Source organism: Drosophila kikkawai, chromosome 3R (genome assembly GCF_030179895.1).
Source record: "Drosophila kikkawai strain 14028-0561.14 chromosome 3R, DkikHiC1v2, whole genome shotgun sequence".
In the NCBI taxonomy this organism is placed as follows: domain Eukaryota; kingdom Metazoa; phylum Arthropoda; class Insecta; order Diptera; family Drosophilidae; genus Drosophila; species Drosophila kikkawai.
Window position 1 is genome coordinate 5,911,115 of NC_091731.1, and position 26,169 is coordinate 5,937,283.

At 41.4% G+C, this 26,169-nt stretch overlaps 1 protein-coding gene across 1 annotated transcript in view; it reads left to right on the top strand.

The window, feature by feature from the left end:
- lovit (loss of visual transmission) overlaps positions 1-26,169 on the top strand; it is a 464,165-nt gene that overhangs the window by 414,728 nt on the left and 23,268 nt on the right. The gene's annotated exons all lie outside the window — the stretch shown is intronic.

A 26,169-nucleotide genomic window follows, 5' to 3' on the forward strand; every position in this document is an offset into this window, starting at 1 on the left:
GGAGACACTAAACTCAGTAACAGAAACATTCAATTTGCTGCTCAAGTGGGTCTTAACGTCGCCATCGGAAGCACCTGGATTGAGGCGGGAAACAAAAATCTGTTTTTTCGGAGCGTACACCAGCCAAAGGCACCGGTCCACGGCCGGCGGCGAGATAGTGACCACTGGGGGAACCACTGGGTGGGTATTCGATACCACCGACGCGTCGTTGATGGCAGCAGCACGCGATGTGGATGCCTGATCGGTGTAGGCAGGCTGCTGAACCGGGAGCATGGTGGCTTCGCCCTGTCCGAGAATGGGCACCGGTGCAACAACTTCAGCAGAGGCTGCAGCGTGCAACGTAGACACCTGGACAACGTTGACAGACTGCTGATCCAACAGCCTGACAAGATCTTCAACCATAGAAGTTGGGATCGATGCAGCATCATCACCAGAGCCGTTATCCACGGCTGCAGGCTTGGCACGTGGGGTGAACTGCATAAGGGGGCATTCAGGGTCTGGAAGAGATAAGAACTTATCAGACAGGTTGCTCCTGTTTTTGTTTGCGGGGTCACTTAGCAGTTTAAGCGAACCGAGTTGACAACTCCTTAAAGCCGGCCGCCAACGACTGAAACTCCAGGCGAGTTTGCCTCCTGAAAGCCCGCATATCGGATTTGATGTGCAGGCAGCTCGGGCACGTCCAGTCCAATCCAGCATTTTCTCGAATGCTATCAGAGATAAGCGATCCACTTTGACCCAGATCGGCACATCCAACGTGAGCGATATTATCGCAGAGCCAGCAGTAAACTGTGACCTGCAGCGAAGAAATTTGTTGGCCGTTTGGGCACGTAGGGAAATAACACATAGCCATTTTGGATTAAAAATACTTTATCCAGGTAAATTATAAATTTTTTTAATTTATTTGCGCGACGAAAGAGCCTATCAAAACAAATTATCCAATTGTTTTATAAAAAATTGTTTAAGTTTCGCGGCGAACAGACCAGATAATACGCGGATTTTTCACTTATCCAAAAGATGCGATTTGTGTTCTGCAGAGAACCATCCAGTGCGTAAATGTCCACGCTTCCTGCAAATGACGATAGAAGATCGTACTTCTTACATTGAGAAAAAGCAGTTGTGCTTAAATTGCTTTGCAAGCGGTCATCCACTCCGTAATTGCACAAGTCTTTCAAGGGAACCATCGACCTATATTTGTTAGCATTCGTAATTGCAGACTTCAGGTCTCAGTCGCCTTCGATTTTATTAAAATCAGCAGAAGGCGACGATCGTTTGGTTGGCGCTACCCAACTCATCAGACCACTTGCTTGGGTAGCGCCAACGAAACGATCGTCACCACAGCTGCTACTTATCTATTGACAAGTTCTTTTTGTTGTTTTTAGCTACAGTCGAGCCTTTGATTTTTATAAAATCGAAGGCGACTGAGACCTGAAGTCTGCAATTACGAATGCTAACAAATATAGGTCGATGCTAACATAAATAACTATTTATTTAATTTTAATAAACAAAATGATTATTGTTCAGTTTAATTTTATTATTTAAAAAAAAACTCATATGTTATATCGTCGGCTTTCTTATCTAAAAAATTTGAAATCCATACTCCTGAAAGAAGTATAGTCTACAAGGCGAACAATCGAGATATTTAACTGCTCGTTCAAATTTTTTAACTCACAACTCTGGATGCTATAGAAACCACTTAAATCGGTGCAAAATTGAGTTTCAGGCTTAAGTAAATTTAAAACCCTTTTGTAAATTTAAAACGGAAATCGTAACAATTTCCATCATGTCTTCACTTCAATAATGCCTCCGCTTCTAATGAGCCTGATATCGCGAACCTGTTCGCAAAGTTCTTCCAGACTACATACTCCCAAATTAATTTCGATATAAACTTAGAGTATTATTTTCCACTTAAGCACATCTTATGCCTTGAATCAGCGAAGATGATGTTCTTTATAATCTCAGAACAATCAAACTTTCCCTCTCCTCTGGTCCAGATCTTGTACGTATGAAGGTAGCTGTGTTCTGACAAATTGTGCTAACTCATTATGAAGACAACTGTCTAGACTTTTTCAGATATCACTTCCGCATTCGGTAAATCTAATATTGAACATTATAGATGTATAGCAAAACTTAGTGCGATTCCCAAATTATTCGAATTTTTAATTACTATTTAGCTTCAGCACCAATGTACCTCAAGTATGTCCCCGCACAGCACGGCTTTAAAAAACGTAGATCAGCGTCTACAAATCTCCTTGAGTTTTTTGCTGTCATTATAAACGCGTTTCAAAATAACACCCAAACTGATGTTATCTTTACAAATTTCAGCAAAGCCTTCGATTCGGTGAATCATCAGTTACTGTTGAAAAAACTTTGTCTTTTGGGTTTCCCGGTCACCTCGATTAAGTGGATTTCTACTTATTTGCCTAATCGTACCCATACAGTTGCATTCAAGAGTTCATTCTCAAACCTTGTTCCATGACTTCTGGTGTTCCTCATGGTAGCCACCTCGGTCCTCTTCTATTTGGCATTTTTATAAATGATCTGCCCCAAGTTATTCTCCACTCTTACCTCTTGATGTACGCTGACGATATTAAACTATGTTTTTCTCTTGCGAATTCTGACTTTCCTAAGCTTTTGTAAGCTGATTTGAACAACATGTTGTCCTGGTGCACTCACAATTTGTTGTTTCTTAACAACTAAATACATGTCGTTTTACCGCAGAAATTGTTTCAATGCCAACTATTCCATAGGAACGAGTGTTCTTGAACGTATCCTTTCTTTAACGGATCTTTACCCTCTACTTGAGTTTCACCGATCACATCGGTATAATTGTCTGTAAAGCTAAGGAGGTTTTTGCTTTCGTTAAACGATGGTCTAAGGAATTCGATGATCCCTACACCACAAAACTTCTATATATATCTCTGGTTCGGCCCATACTCGAATATTTTTCGTGTGTATGGTCCCCTCAATATACTAAGTATAAAGACCTTTTGAATCGGTACAGAAACAATTCCTTTTGTTCTCCCTTCGGGGATCAAACTGGGACCCACTTCTTTGCCTTCCTCCCGATAGACTTCACCTTTTGGACCTGCCCTCTCTTAAGGATTGTCGGACCTACCAAGGCGTGATGTTCCTTCACAAAGTAATCAATGCACTATGGGCAAAAAAACGGTTTTTGGTGCATAAACTCTAGTTTATAAGATATTGACTTGAATTTTTTTTTGGTGTATTACTTCAACTATTACAAAATTTTGGTTTTTGTTTTTTTTTTTTAATTTGTCCACTGCACAGTGGTTCAAAATGCATTTAAAAAAAAATAAATAAAACAAATTATAATTTTGTTCAGAGACAAGAAAAACATGTCTAGAAGAAGTGTGGAAAATCTGAAGTCGATCGGTCCAGTAGTTTTCGAGAAATCTTGACTACCGACTTCAAGAAAGTGGTTTTGAGAAAAACGCGTTTAAAGTTTTAATTGCCAGTTGTGACTCATACGACGCGCTGGGCTTTAAATTTCTCCCATTCCTACAGTTTTGCTTTTTGAAATTTCAAAACCCGGATAACCCCTTAAGCAAAAATTAGACAGCAAGGGATCAGACGAATCCATGGCCCTGTAAAAAACATCTGACATGTTGTCAACCCGGCTACATTTTCTGGCATGATATTGTCTGTCAGCTTTGTAAAGTTTGTGTCTTGCTTCTGATGCACTTTCTGCTAAAGAGCCAACAGGAACAATCGATTTTTCTTATGTGGGGATTCATTTTCATCACAAAGCCGTATTACCGTCTAGCCACATGGCGTGTTTTTGTCTAAAACGCTTTATGTTTCGGCAACATCGTGGCAAATGTTTATTAATGTAATTTATAAAGTTAGTAATTTTATTTGATATTAATTTGCTTATTGTTTCACTTTGATGATCGGGATTCACTTTGTCGAATATGTAAGTCTCCAAGGCTTCCCGCGAGCGTTTGTTGCTTTCCCAAACTGTAAGAAAAGCCCCGTGACCAAGCACCTATGTACCTACATAAACGCAAGTTTAGCTTAGTTGTATGACAATAAGGACACTTTTGTAGTTAGTTTCTCGTTCTTACTCTTTTGCAAGTCTGTGCTATTAATAAGTTATACTCTACAAAACACAAAAACAATTGTTAGTTCAAATCTATAAAGATACACATATAAAACAGTTCACAGGTGGACAACAGGACACATAAAAACAAACGTCTAAGCTAATTTGCATTAATAAATACCTTCGCAAGGAATTTCCATGTTTAGATTTATAAAACTTTTTTGTCACACAAAACAATAAGCACGCAAAGTTTGACAATTTTTCGCGCCAATTTCACGGCATTGCAAAGTATCTCAAACATCTGACTTTGTTGGAGTAGCAACACTACAGAGTTGCCACAAAAAATTTTTGGAAAACTGTTTTTTTCTAATGAAGATATTTAGATTCGATAAATATAGGCTATTTATAAAAATTCATTAGGAAAATAAATAGGTTTATGCACCAAAATCGGATTTTTTACCCATAGTGGAATGGGAGAAATTTAAAGCCCAGCGCGTCGTATGAGTCACAACTGGCAATTAAAACTTTAAACGCGTTTTTCTCAAAACCACTTTCTTGAAGTCGGTAGTCAAGATTTCTCGAAAACTACTGGACCGATCGACTTCAGATTTTCCACACTTCTTCTAGACATGTTTTTCTTGTCTCTGAACAAAGGATTTTTTATATCTTCAATTAGATCCGATTTTATAACCCAAAATATGGCCAAAATTGACGTAAAAGTGCCATTTTTCATGAAAAACGCTCCAAAAAATTCAATTTTTAATTTTTTAAAAAAAACCTTCGTTCAAAGACAAGACACATAAGCTAACAGAAAAATTTTGGTTTTTTGATTTCAAATAAAAATTGACGGAGAAACCCTGCCTACCGCAAGGACATAATTTTTTTTAGGGTTAAGTTCAACCCTCCCTCAACGGCTCATTTGTGAATATTTTTTGTGCAAAATTTTACAGAATTTAGTTCAAACCTTATGTATTTATGTAGAATAAATTAAATTTTGCAAAATTGTCATAGGATCTTTTAAAAAAAATTCTGAAAAATAGGCCTTTGTTTGTGGTTCTAAACCCGGATAACCCCTTAAAAAACCAACAGGATGCCTCTGCCAGCAGAGGTTGTAGATCTTTTGGATTCGTCAATCATATCCCCAAGTGTTGGCCACAATGTTACAATTTTTTTTCCAAAAAGTAATACCAAACGGGATTGAAATTATAATTTGTTTTATTTATTTTTTTTAAATGCATTTTGAACCACTGTGCAGTGGACAAATTTAAAAAAAAACAAAAACCAAAATTTTGTAATAGTTGAAGTAATACACCAAAAAAAATTTCAAGTCAATATCTTATAAACTAGAGTTTATGCACCAAAAACCGTTTTTTTGCCCATAGTGCATTCCTACAGTTTTGCTTTTTGAAATTTCAAAACCCGGATAACCCCTTAAGCAAAAATTAGACAGCAAGGGATCAGACGAATCCATGGCCCTGTAAAAAACATCTGACATGTTGTCAACCCGGCTACATTTTCTGGCATGATATTGTCTGTCAGCTTTGTAAAGTTTGTGTCTTGCTTCTGATGCACTTTCTGCTAAAGAGCCAACAGGAACAATCGATTTTTCTTATGTGGGGATTCATTTTCATCACAAAGCCGTATTACCGTCTAGCCACATGGCGTGTTTTTGTCTAAAACGCTTTATGTTTCGGCAACATCGTGGCAAATGTTTATTAATGTAATTTATAAAGTTAGTAATTTTATTTGATATTAATTTGCTTATTGTTTCACTTTGATGATCGGGATTCACTTTGTCGAATATGTAAGTCTCCAAGGCTTCCCGCGAGCGTTTGTTGCTTTCCCAAACTGTAAGAAAAGCCCCGTGACCAAGCACCTATGTACCTACATAAACGCAAGTTTAGCTTAGTTGTATGACAATAAGGACACTTTTGTAGTTAGTTTCTCGTTCTTACTCTTTTGCAAGTCTGTGCTATTAATAAGTTATACTCTACAAAACACAAAAACAATTGTTAGTTCAAATCTATAAAGATACACATATAAAACAGTTCACAGGTGGACAACAGGACACATAAAAACAAACGTCTAAGCTAATTTGCATTAATAAATACCTTCGCAAGGAATTTCCATGTTTAGATTTATAAAACTTTTTTGTCACACAAAACAATAAGCACGCAAAGTTTGACAATTTTTCGCGCCAATTTCACGGCATTGCAAAGTATCTCAAACATCTGACTTTGTTGGAGTAGCAACACTACAGAGTTGCCACAAAAAATTTTTGGAAAACTGTTTTTTTCTAATGAAGATATTTAGATTCGATAAATATAGGCTATTTATAAAAATTCATTAGGAAAATAAATAGGTTTATGCACCAAAATCGGATTTTTTACCCATAGTGCAATGGACAAATTTTTTCCAATCAGCTTCTGAGTCAAATAAGTTTTTCACTTCCTGCAAGGACATCACGTTACTTCCGGCCTATAACTTTGGATATCTATAAAACAAATTTCGAGGCACATGATCCTTTTCGAGTTTTGTGTTTGCTTTAAAACGACCTGTACTTTGTGCTATATTTTGAAATGTCCTTAGAGTTAAAAAAAAAACAATATCCTAAGACACCTACCCTTGCTTTTGGTCATCTTATGTGAGTCGGAGCATATCGTTAAAAAACACGACTTATCCGGTCAGAGGTAAGGATATAGATTAAAATGGCAGGTATTTCCTATTCTTAATAGAAAATAAATAGAAATTAAGAGCGGTTTATGCACTGTTTTTAGCATGGGGTGGTGTGCATTATTCCAAGGCAAGATAGCATTTGATGATGTATAATCCTTGGCTTTAGTGGGGCACCAAGTCGACTCGTAGGTGAACATCAATTTAATGGACACCACCGTCTCCCACTTCGTGCCGTGACCCCGGCAAGTCTTGAAGCGCCACTCCTCAGTCGAGTTCGACAGGGAATGCTAAGTCGAGCACTCCCCAAACGTACACAGCAAGCACCAGCAAAACCAACTAGACCTGCTCACCAAGCTGAGCAAGGCTAAGATTGGCAAGTGCAAGTTTCCAATTAAGGAGAGGGATTCCCGCCTTAAGTGGTTCAAATGCTTGGAGTCGGGGCACATCGCCCTAGCACTGTGGATAGGAATAAGTTCTGCTTTAAGTGCGACCAAGAGGGGCACTTAATTGCAGCGTGCACGAATCCTGTGAGCTGCTACAGATGTACCAGGAAGAAGCTAATTGCAACCAACTTTCCAAGTGGCGCCCGCTAGAGTCCATCAATCCTCGCAGGCATGAAAGTGATCCAGATCAATCTAAACCACTGTGCGGCAGCACAAACTGTCGCAAACAATCACGGAGCGGAACGTGGACCTAGCGCTACTCAGCGAATCTTATCAGATAAAGACCAGCCTTAACTTTGCAGCCATATCAGATGTCGCGCTTCTGGGGGGCAGCACACGTTTACTCGGGCTGGAGCAGGCTCAGTGGTGTATCTCACGTTCGTGAGGGACTCCAGCGACCACTTCGCGATATTCCAAACCAAGCTCGCCTACCGCACCCCCATTTACGTCCGGGAATGGATACCCTGGATATCCAGTTGTTTGCTGCGGGAATGGAGGGGCTAGAGACCTTCGGAGACGCCGAACAGATGGCAGATGTCTTCATGTGGCAGCTGCAATCGGTTTGCGATGGCTGTATGCAAGCCAGAAGACCCCACATTCGCCACCCTGAACAGGTATTTTGGTAAAACCGCGCGATAGCCGTGGCTAGGAGCCAGTGCGTCCACCCTAGGCGAAGATACCAACGTCAGATGGTACCTCCTCACACCAGAACAAAAGGAAAGAGTACCCGTCCTGTAGCAGAACGTTCAAAGTCGCAATCCGGGCGAGCATTTGTTCCCAGGCAGGACTCCAGATGGATCCGCTCTCTTACGAATCGCCGCAGGCAAAAATCGCGTGCTCGGCGGTCTCCACCGTTCCGTCGTTGCACAAGGTGCAATCACCGCTGTCCTCGTGGCCAAATCGGTGTAGGTATTCCCGGAAGCCGCTCAGGATCTGGGTCAGGAAGAAGTTCGTCTGTCCGTGCTTTCTTCCGATCCAGACATCCAGCCAGAGGATAAGCCGGTAGGTCCTCCGGCCTTTCATCACTGTATCCCAGCGTGGCTAAGATGGCTAAGTGTTAATACTTCATAAGCCCCCGGCCCCAACAACATCCGGAATAGGGCGCTGAGACTCGCGCTTTCGCTCCGGCCGGAACTCTTCGCAGAGCGCTTAAACCAATGCCTAAAGGAATGCATTTCCCGAACCGGTGGAAAATGCAAAGGCTAGTGTTAATACCGAAACCCGGCAAGCCCCGGACAAACCTTCGTGGTTTAGGCCTATCTTCCTGATCGACGGAGTTGGCAAGGTGGTGCAACACATCATCGGCACTCGGCTGGAGAAGGCGATCAGAGAGGCAGGAGACCTATCCGATGCGCGATTCGGCTTCCGTAAGGCGAAGTCGACGGTCGACGGTCGACGTCATCTCGAAGGTGGTATCAATCGCAAAGTCGGCTATTGCTGATGATGATTGATGGAAAGGAGGCTCGAAAGAGTATTGCCTCATCGTGACCCTGAATGTCCGATTGAGTTGCATCATGAAGCCCTTTCCAGCTTCGAAGTGGCCCCATACCTGCTAAGGATAATACGGAACTGCTTCGCAAGCCGCATATTAGAGGTTGACACCATCGAAGGCGCGGAATCGGTGGAGCTCTCCAAGGGTCTGTTCTAGCCCCGTTGCTTTGGAATGCAAGGTACATCGGAGTGCTGTGCCTTCCTCTGCCCGGACGTTCCGAGTTAGTTGGCTTCGCCGACGACATAGCGGTGGTCGTGCTTTACAAACAGCTCCACAATACATTACCTGTAATCGTCAAGGTTATTGGTACGTGGCTAGCCAGCGTGGGACTGCAGTTAGCCCCGCACAACACGGAAGCGGTACTAGTGAGTAGCACGGTCGATGTTGCCAAAATCGAGGTGGGTTGCTCTCTGATCACCTCGTCCAGAGCCATTAAATACCTTGGCGTCATTTTGGATACTAGGCTCTCCTTCCGCGAGCACCTGGAGTACGCCAGTATCAAGGCGGCATCTTTCTTCATGGCTTTTTTCCGGTTCATGCTCACCCACAGAGGGCCTAAGCAGGACAGCAAGCTGCTTCTGACAAGCGTGACGAGGGCAACCATGCTTTACGCTGCATGTGGGCGCACGCACTGACAAGACCCAGGCGCGCCTGGCTAAAGGGGGTGCAAATTCACGCGAAGCATGGCTTTGCGGCCGTATCACGTCTGTCTCTGCGGTGAAGTAGTTTGATGGCTGGGATGAAGCTCAGTCACGCCAGGATATCTTTACAGAAACATTTTTTAAGATAGGACAAGGGCCTTCGATGAACGATGGGCTGACGTGAGATGGAGGGTGTCAGCCACCGGGTTACCGAGTCGGATACGGCTTTATTTTGGTATTTACAAAAGAGCGAATGAGCCACGAGAAGACCGAGAGGGATCGATTATGGGGACACTGTGCTAAGGCAGAATCTTCAAGCTAGAACCTAGCATCCGACAGGTCAGATCACAGCTGGCACTCGCCGAAAGGGTCGCCACCATTGATTCCTCCGTCAGCACTCGCTATGCGGCCGGCTGAGCCTGGTTCGAACAAGTATTTGGATGTGAAATACATATATATTAGCGTGGGGAGCATTTGTATTCATGTACAAGTATTTGGTTGTGAAAAACATATATATTAGCGTGGATGAGCATTTGTGTTCCTATGTGAATATAATTTACTTATTTATTATTAAGAATAGGAAAAGGATCATGTGCCTCGAAATTTGTTTTACAAATATCCAAAGCTATAGGCCGAAAGTAACGTAATGGCCCTGCAGAAACTGAGAAACTTATTTGTCTGAGAAGCTGACTGGAAAAATATATCCATTTATTAGTTTATGAAGAAACATCACATCGTGGCAGGTCCGACGATTCTTAAGAGAGGGCAGGTTCAAAAGGCGTAGTCTATCGGCATAGGAAGGGAGGCGGCGAAGTGGGTCCCAGTCTAAACGCCGAAGAGCAAACAAAAGGAATTGTTTTTGTACCGATTCAATAAGGTCTTGATACTTTATATATCGAGGGGACAATACACACGAACAATATTAGAGTATGGGCCGAACCAGAGATATATATAGAAGTTTTGTGGTGTAGGTATCATCAAATACCTTGTTCCATAGTTTTACGAAAGCAAAAACCCCTTTAGCTTTACAGACAATTATAACGATGTTTTTCTTTTTTTTTATTGAAAAGAATATAGGCTTAAGTACATATATTACAGAGGATTGATAGGGTGGAAGAGTCCGCACCCGCGGGACTGCCGCGAAGCTATACTTCACGGGGGCGGTTGGCGGTCCTGTTGCCGCTCATCGGTTGCCTTCAGTGCGACGGGTCTGCTCCCGGCGGCTCAGCTCTCGCATCACGGTTGCCGCCATTTCGGCAGTCGCATTCCATTTGGAGGGGGTCTCAAACATGCAACCGACTAAGTTGTTGGGTGTTAGGCGGCGGTTCATGGCTGCTTCCAGCACCGCTCGCTCCGCCGAGAATAGGGGGCATACAAAGAAGGCATGCTCCGCGTCCTCAGTAAAATCGCTGCCACAATAGTCGCAGTATGGGTCATCCTCATGCTTAAACCTGTGATGGTAAGCCTTGAAGCAGCCATGTCCTGTGATGATCTGCGTGGTATAGAAGTCCAACTGACCATGTCCTCTCTGCAACCAGGGAGCCAGATCGGGAATGAGCCTGTAGGTCCATCGTCCTGTGCTCGCGTTGTTCCATCTGTCTTGCCACCGAGCCATGGTGCTGCTTCTCTGGTTTCTGCTACCCGAGTTACCAGTCCTGCGCTCATCCGCCAGTAGGTCTATTGGGATTGCTCCCGATACCACCAATGCAGCTTCTTCTGACACCGTGCAGAAGCAGCTCGAGATGCGCAATGCACAGCGTCTATAGACAGACTTACACTTCCGGCTGTAGCTGGCAGTCCTCATGGCTTCCGCCCAAATCGGCGCGGCATACAGGATGGTCGAGGTCACCACTGTAGCTATTAGACGTCTGCTATGCTGCTTGGGGCCACGAGTGTTGGCCATCATCCTCGAGATAGCAGCTGTGGCCTTGGATGCCTTGGCCGCTGCGTACTCCAGGTGGCTTTTGAAGTTCAACCTATGGTCGATCATGACTCCAAGGTACTTAATCGCCGGGCTGGACTCGACGTTTGTCGAGCCTACCCGGAAGTTGACCTTCTCAACGGTCTTTCTGCTGCTTATGAGCACTGCTTCCGTTTTATGTTCAGCGAGCGAGAGACCGTTGTCTTTCAGCCATTACATCATCATGTCGATCGCGAGGGTGCATTTAGCGGAGACATCGGACAGGTGCTTCTCCACCGTGACCAGCGCTATATCGTCGGCGAACCCTACTACGGCGCAGCCATCAGATAGCGGAGGTCTCAGGATCCCATCATACATGACATTCCACAGTATTGGCCCAAGAACAGAGCCCTGGGGTACACCTCCTGTCACGTGGTGTGTCTTGTTGCCGTCATCAGATGTGTATAGAAGGACGCGATCCTTGAAGTAGCCCGCTATCAGGAGGGTGAGGTTCCCTGATATGCCGCCGCGATGGAGTGCCTGTAGGACTAGGCTCCAGTTTGCTGAGTTAAAAGCGTTTTTGACATCCAGGGTGCAGACCAGGCAGTATTGCTTGGTGCCTCCCTGCCATCTTTCGCCTTCAATCGCGTTCGCGGCCATTCGCGTAACCTCGCGTATCGCGTCAATCGTGCTCCGCTTTTTTCTGAAACCGTGATGTTGATTCGATAGGGCGCCACGCTCTTCGATTTCTCTCTCCAACCTGCTGCAGATGATGCGCTCGAATATCTTCCCCAGAGTGTTGAGCATGCAAAGGGGGCGATATGAGGATGGTTCGTCGTTCATCTTGCCAGGTTTAGGGATGAGCACTAGCCTCTGCTGCTTCCATGCTCTTGGGAAGGTGCGCTCAGCAATGCACCTGTTGTATACCCGTGCAAATAAGCTTGGGTAGGCCTTCATTATGGCATGCAATGCAGCGTTGGGAATGCCATCGGGACCCAGGGCTTTTGCTGCCTTGCTGCTGGCCAACGCGCACAGTATTTTCTCCTCGTTGGTGAAGATCGATTCACTCGCAGCTATGTTTGGCAGCACGAGGGGCGGCTGCGACGGGAACAGCGTGGAGATTATAGCTCCAAGTTGTTCCTGGGAGGTTGGAGTCGGCGGTCTGTAGAGCTTGCCCATGACCAGCTTGTAGGCCGAGCCGAAGGGTTCCTGGTCTGCTGCATCGCACAGCTCTTGGAAACACCTGCTCTTACTCGTCTTAATAGCGATCTTGAGGGCTTTTTTCTTCTCCTTATAGCGTGTCTCGAGCAGCTCTTGCGTGGGACGCCCTCTACTTCGTTGACATCTTCGCCTTGCAGAGAGGCACTCGCTCCTGGCGACGGATATCTCATGATTCCACCAGGGAACTGGTCTCCTTCCATTTCCTCTAGTGGAGCTCGCCATGGCGGCATCACAAGCAGCCTTGATTCTCACAAGCAGCCTTGATAATGGCTGCGTGGTCGCTGTATGTGAGCAAATCCGTGACCTTCCAGTGGCTGGTCCGGCAGAGCTCCGGGCTGGCGAAAGTCAGGTCAATGATTGACTCTCTGCCTGCCTTGCTATAGGTGCATCTAGCTCCATCGTTCAGGAGACAAACGTCTAATGTGGCCAGGGCGTCCAGGAGGATGGTTCCCCACTGAGTCGTTTTCGAGCTCCCCCAGGCGGTGGACCACGCATCGAAGTCCCCAGCGATTAGTACTGGGGATCTTCCGCGGGCATCTCGGGCGATCTCCTGCAAGATGTCTCTAAAGGCATCTATATGCAAGCTCGGGGCTAGGTAGCAGCTGTAGATGGTGGTTGCTTGGACCTTAGCCCTTGCATAGCCAGGTCTCGACGACCTCTGCGACAGGTGTCCGGGGGACTGCCCGCAGCTCCATATGGCTGCACCACCATCCGCACTCTGTTGCCATACTCCCTCTGCCTTTGACTTGTACGGTTCACTCAGTACAGCAATGTCAATTTTCTCCTCGAAAACCGTCTGTGACAGCAGATCTTGGGCAGCTCTGCAGTGGTTTAAGTTAAGCTGTAAAAACTTAACCATTCTGCGTGTTATGGGTGGCCTTCAGGTACTCAGGGCAGATCCTGCTCAGAGTAGCGTGCGCAGCTTCAGTGCTTGTGGCCTTCTTCCCCGCATCTGAAGCAGGAGTTTTGTGTGGCCTTGGCCTTGAGTCTGAGGCCCTGCATCTCGTCGAGATATGCCCATAGTCCATGCATTTGAAGCACCTCCTTAGCTCGGTCTTCTGTCTGATGCGACAGACGACCCATCCGATTCGGATTTTGCCCTTATCGAGCAGTCTCCGCGCATGATCAGGCCTGAGGCTGACAGTTGCTGTTTGCGTGCCGCCAAACGCCTTCTGCATCCTAGGTGCAGCGTTGCTTGGGATGTCGCAATCCTCTCCGGCAAACAGAGCCATAGTGACTTCTTCGCCGCTGGTCATCTCGTCCAGGTCGCGAATCTCCACTTGCACAGTTTCCTGCATGACCGCCAGCTCTGTTTTATCGGATATGGCCGTCCTGAGTGCTGCCTGCAGCTGCTGTGTGGACGGGTCCTGAGGCTTCTGCATTCTCAATAGGAGTCCGCCATTTGCAGTTCTTCGTAAGCCTTGAACATTGTCTTTTATGTCCCTGGAGGGAGGGCTAATTTTTGACCAGCTTCAGTATATCTGCGTACGAGCCTTCGCTGCATTTTGTTAAAATAGCGTCGGCGCGCTGCTTCCTGGGCATGACAGCGTTTGGTGCTCGAATCCCTTTGTGTTCGCTGCTCTCCGGTCTCGGTTGGGGATTCCTGGGTTTAGGCTTGGCCCTGACCTGTTGCCATGCCGAATTTCCTGGCCCGGTGGTACAGGCCGCTTTGGGGATCATGGTTGTTAGCGTGGGAGTGGTCTGCTGACTTGCGCTCGAGGTAGAGCCCTTGATGTGGCCAACGGCTAGCGGTGCACTGATGTCGACCTGCAGCATTTTCATCGCCAGCATGGAGTCGATTGTCCCCTGGGTGACGTGGCGGACCACCTTTTTGTTGTTTGTCTTGGTGTCCGTGAACTTGGAGATCATCTCATCTAGCATCTTCCCCAGCTTTTCGGCTAGTGCTGGTGCGCTAGTGTCCACTCTCTGCTTCTTGTGCGCTCCAGTCTGGTTCGCTTCGGGGCTCACAGCATCCCAGATTCTCTTCGGTGTACCTGTTTCCTCCTCAGTCTCGCCGAAAACAAACACGGGTCCCTGCACATTTGGGGGTGCCGACACCGGTTGCTTCTCTGGCATGCTCGTGGGAGGCGAGTGTTGCATCTTCTGCTTGTTGCGCTGGAAGTTTCGCAGCAGTTCCTCCTCTGCTCTAGCTACTGCTAATGCCTGGGTCTCGTCGTTCCGGCCTGCAGGCGGTTTCGTTTGGCTCATCGCACCTGCTCCTTAGTGGGGTCCTTCGGTGCACAGGGATTTCCCCCAGTGGATGCCTGATGGGAGTTATACCGCTCCTTCTCGGTCCCCAGAGCCCCTTTTGACTGCCGCCGCCTCAGCGGAGGGGTTGGATAGCGGCTAGTTCCTTGGCCTTCTGCGCTTTGCCCCACTGGAGCCAGCTGCGGAATATTAACTGGGGCCGTATGGGTGGGCCTTCTAGCTGTACGCACAAATTTAGGATTAAATTAAAGGCCAACACTAGCCTCTAGTTAAAATTTTTAAATTTGCGCGGGCTACTCTCGTTTTCCCTCCCTACGCGTGCGTTACGCAACACTGTGATCAACTGATCTTGTTGTGTGGCTTGTGGAAACTGTTCCAATTCGTGAGAGTGAGATAGAGGTGCTCACTGGACGAGAGAGCGGTCCCCCCCCCCCCCTCTTGCCCTGGGGATCTATGGCGATCGCGAGTACCAAGATTCCCAAGATTCGGATATCCTCCCTGGGCCGGTTCTGGTACGTACCCTTGTCCCGAGGTGTCTCACACTGCACTAATACTGCTTTTCAGCGGCTTCCGAGGTGTTTACACTGGCTCCTAGACGGTTCACTTTCGGAGCTCGGAAAAACGCGTCCAACCACTGTGAGTAGAAAACACTTCTCTTATAACGATGTGAAGCTCAAGTTGTGGGTAAAGATCCGTTACAGAATGGATACGTTCAAGAACACTCGTCTCTATGGAATAGTTGGCATGGAAACAATTTCTGCGGTAAACTACATGTATTAACATTTAAAGTTGTTAAGAAACAACAAATTGTGAGTGCACCAGGACAACAAGCTGTTCATGTACATCATGACGTAAGAGTGGAGAATACCTTGGGGCAGATCATTTATAAAAATTCCAAATAGAAGAGGATCGAGGTGGCTCCCTTTAAGAACACCAGAAGTCACGTGAACAAGGTTTGAAAATGAACCCTTGAATGCAACTCTTTGATTACGCTTAGACACATAAGTAAAAATCCACTTGATTAATAATACGAAAGCTTTCCAAAACGTTCCGAGAATTTGTTTTATTTATTTTTCAGTATAATTGTTTGTCTGGTCGGAGATTCGGGTTAGGGCGACTAAATGTTCCATATAATATTCAAACACCTTTCTTGTGTTAAGGGTTTATATACAGTTGTACCGCGCAAAAATATGAAGTTTTGTCGATTTTTTTTTTTGACGCCATAAAGAATATTTATTAAAAATGTTTTGCCGACGTTCTTTAGTACATGTTTCTGGGTACTTATTAAAATTTTTTTTATAAAAAATATTACAAATTAAAAAAGTTATGGCCGAATTCTAAGATCGTCTTTTTTCGATGGTGACTTGCGGTGGACATCATATCCCGAGAACGGTTCATCAGAAATCAAAAATTCAAAAAAATTTCGTTAGTATATTGAATTGCGACGGTTTTAACAAAAAATGTAATTTTAAAGGGGTAAGATTTTCGATTTTTATGCTCTAAAAAAGGAAAAAAAATGAATATCCTTTGTTCACGGACTAGCTATTATTATAATAAATAAGTGGTCAAAATTTGGTGTTGATCGGATTAATATTTTTTTAGTAATCGTGTCCACCGCAAAGGTAATTTCGAAAAAACAAGATTCTGAGATAATCGCGTTAAAAGTTTCAAGTTTGTTCCGGCCGACGTGCAGGTCGTGCGCTATAAATAGCTACAACTTCGGTTCTAATGCTCCGATCGTTACGAATTTTTGTGAGAGTATTCTCAACAGTATATACTTAAAGACTATGCAATAAAAAAAAGGTCGATTTTTTTATCATCACAACTGTATATAACCCCTTAAGGTTAGAATCTACAAAACTAGTGTTTACGTATTTCATTAAAAACATGACAAAACATAAGCACATATAATTAAACACTTATACAGATATTTTCTACATACCATGTGAAACATTTTCCATTTTAAGGTATTTTAATTGGTCAAACTGTTTAAAAATACGAGAACGTCAAAGTTAAGAAACTTGTCTAATCAGCAAGCTTGCACGCACTACGTGGCAAGAACAGCTGACTTTCAAGGGCTGCACTATGGGTAAAAAATCCGATTTTGGTGCATAAACCTATTTATTTTCCTAATGAATTTTTATAAATAGCCTATATTTATCGAATCTAAATATCTTCATTAGAAAAAAACAGTTTTCCAAAAATTTTTTGTGGCAACTCTGTAGTGTTGCTACTCCAACAAAGTCAGATGTTTGAGATACTTTGCAATGCCGTGAAATTGGCGCGAAAAATTGTCAAACTTTGCGTGCTTATTGTTTTGTGTGAAAAAAAAGTTTTATAAATCTAAACATGGAAATTCCTTGCGAAGGTATTTATTAATGCAAATTAGCTTAGACGTTTGTTTTTATGTGTCCTGTTGTCCACCTGTGAACTGTTTTATATGTGTATCTTTATAGATTTGAACTAACAATTGTTTTTGTGTTTTGTAGAGTATAACTTATTAATAGCACAGACTTGCAAAAGAGTAAGAACGAGAAACTAACTACAAAAGTGTCCTTATTGTCATACAACTAAGCTAAACTTGCGTTTATGTAGGTACATAGGTGCTTGGTCACGGGGCTTTTCTTACAGTTTGGGAAAGCAACAAACGCTCGCGGGAAGCCTTGGAGACTTACATATTCGACAAAGTGAATGCCGATCATCAAAGTGAAACAATAAGCAAATTAATATCAAATAAAATTACTAACTTTATAAATTACATTAATAAACATTTGCCACGATGTTGCCGAAACATAAAGCGTTTTAGACAAAAACACGCCATGTGGCTAGACGGTAATTCGGCTTTGTGATGAAAATGAATCCCCACATAAGAAAAATCGATTGTTCCTGTTGGCTCTTTAGCAAAAAGTGCATCAGAAGCAAGACACAAACTTTACAAAGCTGACAGACAATATCATGCCAGAAAATGTAGCCGGGTTGACAACATGTCAGATGTTTTTTACAGGGCCATGGATTCGTCTGATCCCTTGCTGTCTAATTTTTGCTTAAGGGGTTATCCGGGTTTTGAAATTTCAAAAAGCAAAACTGTAGGAATGGGAGAAATTTAAAAATATGGCCAAAATTGACGTAAAAGTGCCATTTTTCATGAAAAACGCTCCCAAAAATTCAATTTTTAATTTTTTAAAAAAAACCTTCGTTCAAAGACAAGACACATAAGCTAACAGAAAAATTTTGGTTTTTTGATTTCAAATAAAAATTGACGGAGAAACCCTGCCTACCGCAAGGACATAATTTTTTTTGGGGTTAAGTTCAACCCTCCCTCAACGGCTCATTTGTGAATATTTTTTGTGCAAAATTTTACAGAATTTAGTTCAAACCTTATGTATTTATGTAGAATAAATAAATTTGCAAAATTGTCATAGGATCTTTTAAAAAAAATTCTGGAAAATAGGCCTTTTTTTGTGGTTCTAAACCCGGATAACCCCTTAAAAAAACCAACAGGATGCCTCTGCCAGCAGAGGTTGTAGATCTTTTGGATTCGTCAATCATATCCCCAAGTGTTGGCCACAATGTTACAATTTTTTTTCCAAAAAGTAATACCAAACGGGATTGAAATTATAATTTGTTTTATTTATTTTTTTAAATGCATTTTGAACCACTGTGCAGTGGACAAATTTAAAAAAAAAAACAAAAACCAAAATTTTGTAATAGTTGAAGTAATACACCAAAAAAAATTTCAAGTCAATATCTTATAAACTAGAGTTTATGCACCAAAAACCGTTTTTTTGCCCATAGTGGGCTGGTGGAAGACAAGGGCTGCACAATAAAATACCAATTAAATATTTTTGATGTCTAGGGACTTTTCTTAGCTTAAAATAATTGTAACACGAATTTTTTAAGTTTTGGCCAAAATAAAGGCATTTCATCCCAATGTGCAATGGGAAGAACGAAGAGATCCGCTATTCCCGGGTATGGAATAATCAGACCAGGAGTAGGTATTTCCCCGAGGTCAATATTTGCGGTTGAGTCTGTGCCGCGCTATAATTGTTCTTTCCAAAGGTACAACTCTATTGACAACACTAATTAACGATGTAAACATGTTGCAATAGTTTTCATTATAGGTGAAGAATACCCAAAGTTTAGTTTCGTGTCTTAAACTGAACTTAATCTAGTGATCTGCATAAATTGACGTTCAATCCTCGGTCTTTGGCTTTAGAAATATTGAGAGGATTTTAAAGTTCTTAGAGGATTAGTGAGGATAAAGACAGAGCTTTTGAGTTATTACTGAGCTGCCTTTTGACTGTCATTGATTCTTCTCTTGTATTCAAATGCGTATGCTTTTGGATATACTCGTAAGTGTTTTTTTCAGGCACAGTAATCATTATAAGTTATATTATAAAAATTAAATGGTAATGTTTATGTTTAAATTTTGTTATATTATCTTTAAAGATAGTTATCAAATATCATGGAAAACTTGAAATGGTTCGTTGAAATTTTTGGCTGTGTACCTGTGTAATCATTAGATATGAGTAAAAAAATAAAATATTTTGAATAAAAATTAATTTTAATCAAGAAAATGAAAAAAATTTAAAAACTTAAACCCAGATTGTAAAATAAAAAACCAGGGACCATAAATAATGATTATTTTCATTTTTCAAATATAAAAATTAACACAGTTTATTCGACGTGCCGAAGTTAGCTTCCTTTCTTGTTTTTTAATTTTATTTTTTAGATCAAATAAAATATGTATTGTAAATATTTTATTTTTTCTGCTATCATCAAAGATAATCCAAATCTAATGATTATCTTTGATGATACCATAAAAAATCTAAAAAATAAAATTAAAAAACAAGAAAGGAAGCTAACTTCGGCACTCCGAAGTTTTTATACCCTTGCAGATTGGTTTTGATGTTTATATTATAAATTTAAATGTTGAAAACACACACAAAACAGAGTTTATATATATGCTGAAAACACTCACAAAACAGAGTTTCATTACATTCTAGTAGAATGATTCTACCTTTACTTATTATGTTTACAGTTTGACAGTTACAGTTTTACATTCCAAGCTTTACATATTTTATACATTTACCGATCGCTTCTATGGCAGCTATATAATATAGTTGTCCGATTTTTATGAAATTTATTCCAAAATTCTAGAATAATAAAAAAGCTTACATCTCAGAGTAGATAAAAATACGCTGGAAAACAACGAAGCTATAATTTGTTTCCTATTAAGCGAGAGAAAGTCAGAGAAAGACGTATTTTTATGACCGCTCCGTGAAAAAAATTAAAATCTTTTGTAATCTCACTTATTGTTGTGGAAAATACATTTAATTCCAAAGATCACTCAGTTTTTTATCTGAACCAATTGAAAAACACTTTAAAAACACTATAAAAATAATTAAAAGTGCAAAAAAATTTTTTGCTTGCGCGCAAAGTAACAAGCAAACGGAAAATAAAACACTCAAACAGAAGTGGGCAAGGAAGAACACAGAAGACAAAGCATAATCCGTCGCACGCACACAAACAAATGGCTCCAGCACCCAAAAGCACGCGTGAAGCTACATCCACGGACTTAAAGAAGGATCGACCCTCTGGACACGGCGCGTCCTAAATTACTTGACATCATCGAGAACAAGCTAGCCGAACAAACAGCCAGTATTTCAGCCACTATAACTGATGCGGTTCAAACATCTGAAAGCCGCATACTACAAGAGCTGGGCGAAAATGTAAATGTGATGAGTGAGACCATTGAAAAACTCACTCAAAGGGTGCTCCAGCTGGAAAGAGAAGTCGCCGGTGTGGATCAGCTGAAGAAACGGTTGTTGCAGCTGGAGGCCTCTGCTCAAGAGGCTCAACATTTGGGTGGGCGTCTTGGAGAAGTGGAGGCTCAGGTGGCTACTCAGGCTAACGCCTGCATTGCGGCAGACTTGCGAGTCCACGGAGTTCCCTATGGTGAAGGCGAAAATTTAAAAACTTTGATTCACTCCCTAGGCTTCAGCCTGAAACTCACGCCACCGCCTAAGATCCGCGATATTTTCCGAATAAAGCCGCGGAGATCTAATCCAGCTGTGGATCCGGCCATTATTATTAGATTTAAACACGTGCGAGATAAGGCCGCGATGCTGCGGGCGGCTGGTGCATATCGTAAAGAATTTAAGCAGACACTAAACCTTTAATTTATTATTTAAATTCAATAGCTTTGATTTAACAGCATCCAGAGCGAGTAGTAGTGCAATAATTAGGGTTCTTGCAAAACAAAAGAAGGGTTGCGTATATGCCATATTAACGCTCAAAGCTTATGCAAAAAAATTGATGAGTTCCGGTATTTGTTTATTAAATCTAATGTTAATGTTGTGTGTGTTAGTGAAACTTGGTTTGTCCCTTAACTTAGTGATGTCCTAGTTGAATGTGAAGGTTATAACCTTTATAGATCTGACCGCGAGGGGCATGCTGGAGGGGTTGGCATTTATATTAAGAAAACTTTAAAAACCAAATTAGTAATCAAACAACCCTCTGGCAGTTCAATAGAATATCTTTTCTTGAAAGTACATGGGCGTGGCAACTCATCGAATATGCTCCTTGGATGTGTCTACAGGCCACACAAAACGATTGACTGTAGTAAACTTATCTTCTTTATGTTCCGAATGCACTGACGTTTTAATAACTGAGGACCTGAATAGTAATATGCTAAGGGAACGACAATTAAACTCTGAAATGGAAAGTCTTGGACTACAACTAGTAAAAAAGACTCTACCAACACATTTTACGACGAATTCAAATACACTTCTAAATGTCTTCTTTGTCAGCAATAAAGACAGAATTCTTCTTTATGACCAGGTCTCAGTGCCGGCTTTCTCAAAACATGACCTAATATATATGACGTACGAATTTAACCCTAACTGTACTGACCAAACAATTTTCTATAGGAATTTTAGGAACATTGACTTTGAACTTCTAAGTCATGAATTGGATGCTTATGATTGGAGCCCTATGTACAATTTTAGTGACGTTAACTCCCAATTGCATTACTTAACGTACTGCATTGACTCAATGTACGAAAGGTTTGTGCTATTTAAGCAAAAGGTTCTTAAAGCCAAAGATAATCTGGGGTTCAAAATAGTATTGCTGCAATGATCAATCGACGCGATATTGCCTTTAGACGCTGGAAAAGATACAATGTTGCAAGTTACTATGACGAATTTAAGTCTTTGAGACTGACTGCTAATTTGATGATTGCCAATGCAAAGAGCAATTATTTCGCTTTAATGAAACAAAAATAGAGGGAACTTAAAATGTTGGGAATCGGAAAATCAAACCACAATAGCAAATTAGACATAGACCCCAATTATCTCAACAGAAAATTCCTGCAATCAAACGTACCTGAAATATTGACTAACCCTTATTTGGACATGACTGTGAATAATATCTGTGATAATAGCTTTAGTTTTATGTGTGTTTCGCCGTGTGACGTTCTAGAATCAGTCCTTTCTGTAAAATCGAGTGCTGTTGGGCTTGATAATGTTCATCCCAAATTTATAAAAATTATATTGCCAAAGATTTTAGACAAAATAACATATGTGTACAATTCCGTTTTGACTATGTCTAGTTTCCCTACCTGCTGGAAATCAGACAAAATTGTTCCTGTCCCAAAAACTTACGGCGAATATAGGCCGATATCCGATACTGCCACTTTTATCCAAAGTCTTTTAACAACTATTGGCCAAACAAATCAACTGGTTTCTGAGACAAAGCACCCTAATGTGCAATAACCAATCTGGCTTTAGACAATTAAGAAGCTGTACCACTGCAATAATAGATATAACTGAGAGCATTAGACAAAAACTTGATAACAAACATGTGACGTTATTAACTCTTTTGGACTTTAGCAAAGCCTTTAACACTCATTCGCGGACACTGCTGTTAAATTAATCTCGTCATATTTATATGGCAGATCGCAAGCTGTGATCACTTACACTGGACCATCTGACGATATGATTTTGACGCGAGGTGTACCTCAAGGCTGTGTTCTTGGTCCACTACTGTTTTCTATGTACGTGAATGACCTCCCGAATGTATTAAGCAATAGTAATCTTCATATGTATGCTGACCATGTTCAAATGTATGTTAGTTGTCCTGTTGCTAGAATTTTTGACTGTGTAGATGTATGTAACCTTGAATTGTCAAATATTAGTAAGTGGGCAAACATGAATCGACTCTCCCTAAATGCATCAAAATGTAAATGTTTAATTGTTAGTAAAAGATCGTCAAATATTCCAAATCTTCCTAGTCTTCGTATTAATAATAGCTGTATTCACTATGTTGAGCAAGTTGTTAATCTAGATATTACCATGACTAATAACCTTTCATGGAGTGCACATGTCATAAGGGTATCCGGGAAAATATACGGCCTACTTAGGCAACTCTATATGACACAAAAGTACCTATCGTCTGATATGCGGCTTATGATTGCAAAGGCGTATCTCATACCTTCTCTAAGTTATGGGATAGAAATTTTCGGGAACTGTTATGCTGCCTCCCAAAACAAATTAATCGTTGCATTTAACAACATTGCAAGATACATATTCAATATTAAACGAGGTGATCCCATTAGGGCAATGGCCAATAGCATATACGGATTTAACTTTAAAATTTGGAGTAATACCAGAAATCTAATTCTTTTGCATAAGGTAATAAAAACCAGAGAGCCCAATTATCTTTTTGAAAAATTTAAATTTGGAACATCAGCAAGAACCAATAATCTAATTAATTTTCGTCATAATCTTTCTTCTTCTGAACGCCACTTTTTTATTCACTCTATTCGCTTGTGGAATGAACTTCCTCAAAATTTAAAATCAATAAGAAGCACACCGCAATTTAAGAATAAGTTAATAAAGTTTTATAGAAATTAAAACATAAACTAGATATAATAAAATAAATGTTCAATTATAACATAAGGACATGCAAATTGTTAGAATAAGATATACATGTATTTCAATCTTGCGTAGTTTTAAGACAGATATGAAAATTTTAAAAATTGACCCGTTGTGACTATCGCACTAATTTATAAGTTTTTAACTTGTAGCGTTAGGAATTTATTTACCAATAAATTAATTTAATTAATTAATTAATTAAATTTCCCGATCGTTCCTATGGCAGCTATATCATACAGTCGTCCGATTTTCATAAAATTGTAATATAAAATGGCCATATCTAAAAAATGTTGTTAAAATGTTGAAAAGCATCAAAGTTATAATTTTTTTCTAAAGATTTATCGAAAATTTTTATGGCAGCTATATGATATAGTCGACCGATCCGGCCCGTTCCGATATATATAGCAGTGAGAGTATATAGAAGACTATATGCAAAGTTTCATTCAGATAGCTTTAAAACTGAGGGACTAGTTTGCGTAGAAACGGACAGACGGACATGGTTAGATCGACTCGGCTGTTGATGCCGATCAAGAATATATATACTTTATAGGGTCGGAAACGTCTCCTTCACTGCTTTGCAAACTTCTGACTGAAATTATAATTATGATATAGTCGTCCGATCCGGCCCGTTCCGACATATATAGCAGTGAGAGCATATAGAAGACTATATGCAAAGTTTCATTCAGATAGCTTTAAAACTGAGGGACTAGTTTGCGTAGAAACAGACAGACGGACAGACGGACAGACAGACAGACGGACAGACGGACAGACAGACAGACGGACAGACGGACATGGCTAGATCGACTCGGCTGTTGATGCTGATCAAGAATATATATACTTTATAGGGTCGGAAACGTCTCCTTCACTGCGTTGCAAACTTCTGACTGAAATTATAATACCCTGCAAGGGTATAACAAATTATAACTTTTCAGTTTTTCAACATTTTTGCATCATTTTATAGACATGGCCATTTTATATTATTTCAGAATTTCCATAAAAATTTTAAGAAAATCGGACGACTATATGATATAGCTGCCATAGGAACGATCGGGAAATTAATAGGAACAAAATTATAACTTCGTTGTTTTTCAACGTATTTTTATCTACTCTAAGATATAAGCTTATTTTATTATTCTAGAATTTTGGTATAAATTTCATAAAAATTGGACAATTATATCATATAGCTGCCATAGAAGCGATCGGTAGATGTAGAGAAAATGTAAAACTGGGAATGTAAAACTGTAACTGTCAAACTGTAAACATAATAAGTATAGGTAAAATGTAATGAAATAATATCTGTTAGTATTATTATGGTTTTAAAATAGTGTGGTAGATTGTTCCATTGACGGATAGCATTTATAAAGAATTGTCGGTTTGAGCATAAAGTTTTGTATCTGGGGCATATTAAGTCTCATCTTTCTTTCAAGATAAGTGTCTCCTTCGATCTTTTTGACACAATTTGTTCTGGTGACTTCTGGCCTGAGCACGCTGTAGTCAAGGAGTACGAGGTAAAAATAAAGAAAAAACGGCCTTCACGGCCGGCACAAACCACAGCTACCGCGGGCGTCACGGCAGTGCCAAAAAACTAAATACCTCCCTCCTACTTTCCTATCAGAATACTAGAGGCTTACGCAGCAAGCTCTCTAAATTGTATTCTGATAGTCTTTCGTTTGCATCCCAGGTGATTGTGTTTACCGAAACCTGGTTAAAGCCGGAGATTTTCAGCTCCGAAATTTTCCCAGGTAAGTACACAACTTATAGAGTAGACCGTCTTTCCCAGCGAGGAGGTGGAGTTTTGATCGCCGTTGACTCCACCCTTAGTTCCGAACTGGTTCAAATAGATGATCTCACAGGTATTGAATTTATCTGTGTAAAACTATCATTTCCAGGTAGTTTTATCTATATAACCTGTTCTTACGTTCCTCCATCTGCTGAAGAGCCCATTTATTGGAAACACCTTTCGGCAATTCAGGCTGTTGCCAACAGGCTTTCAGATAGAGACCAACTAATAACTCTAGGAGACTTCAATATACCTGGAGCTCGTTGGTCATCAGATGGTACGTCAAATGTCCTCCAAACTGCGGTACAGCATGACCTCATAGATGGTTTGCTTGACATTTCGTTGTCCCAAGTTAACCATGTCGTAAATTCTTTAAATCGCCTACTAGATCTGTGTTTCGTCTCTGATCCTGTAGGTGTAAACTTAACAAGTCGATCCATTGACGCTTCCCGAAGACTCTTACCATCCTACTTTCGAAGTGACCATCGATTTGGGGACTGTCGTAAAGACTAAACCTGATTTGAGTTGCTCAGCAACTAAAGTTCGCTGCTTCCGTAAAGCAAATTTTCAAAGGCTAGATATCTTGATTTCCCAATTTAATTGGTCTGAACTTTACAGATGTACTGACATGGCGTCCGCCGTGGATATTTTTTACAGTGCCATGAATTCGTTCTTTGCATTGTGTGTTCCTTTAGCCTATCCGTCGGTTTCTAGTAAACCACCTTGGTTCACCAAAGAGCTGACACGCCTAAAAAACGTTAAGTCTAGGCTTTATAATCGCTATAAACGCACCGGATCTCCCACTGTTCATT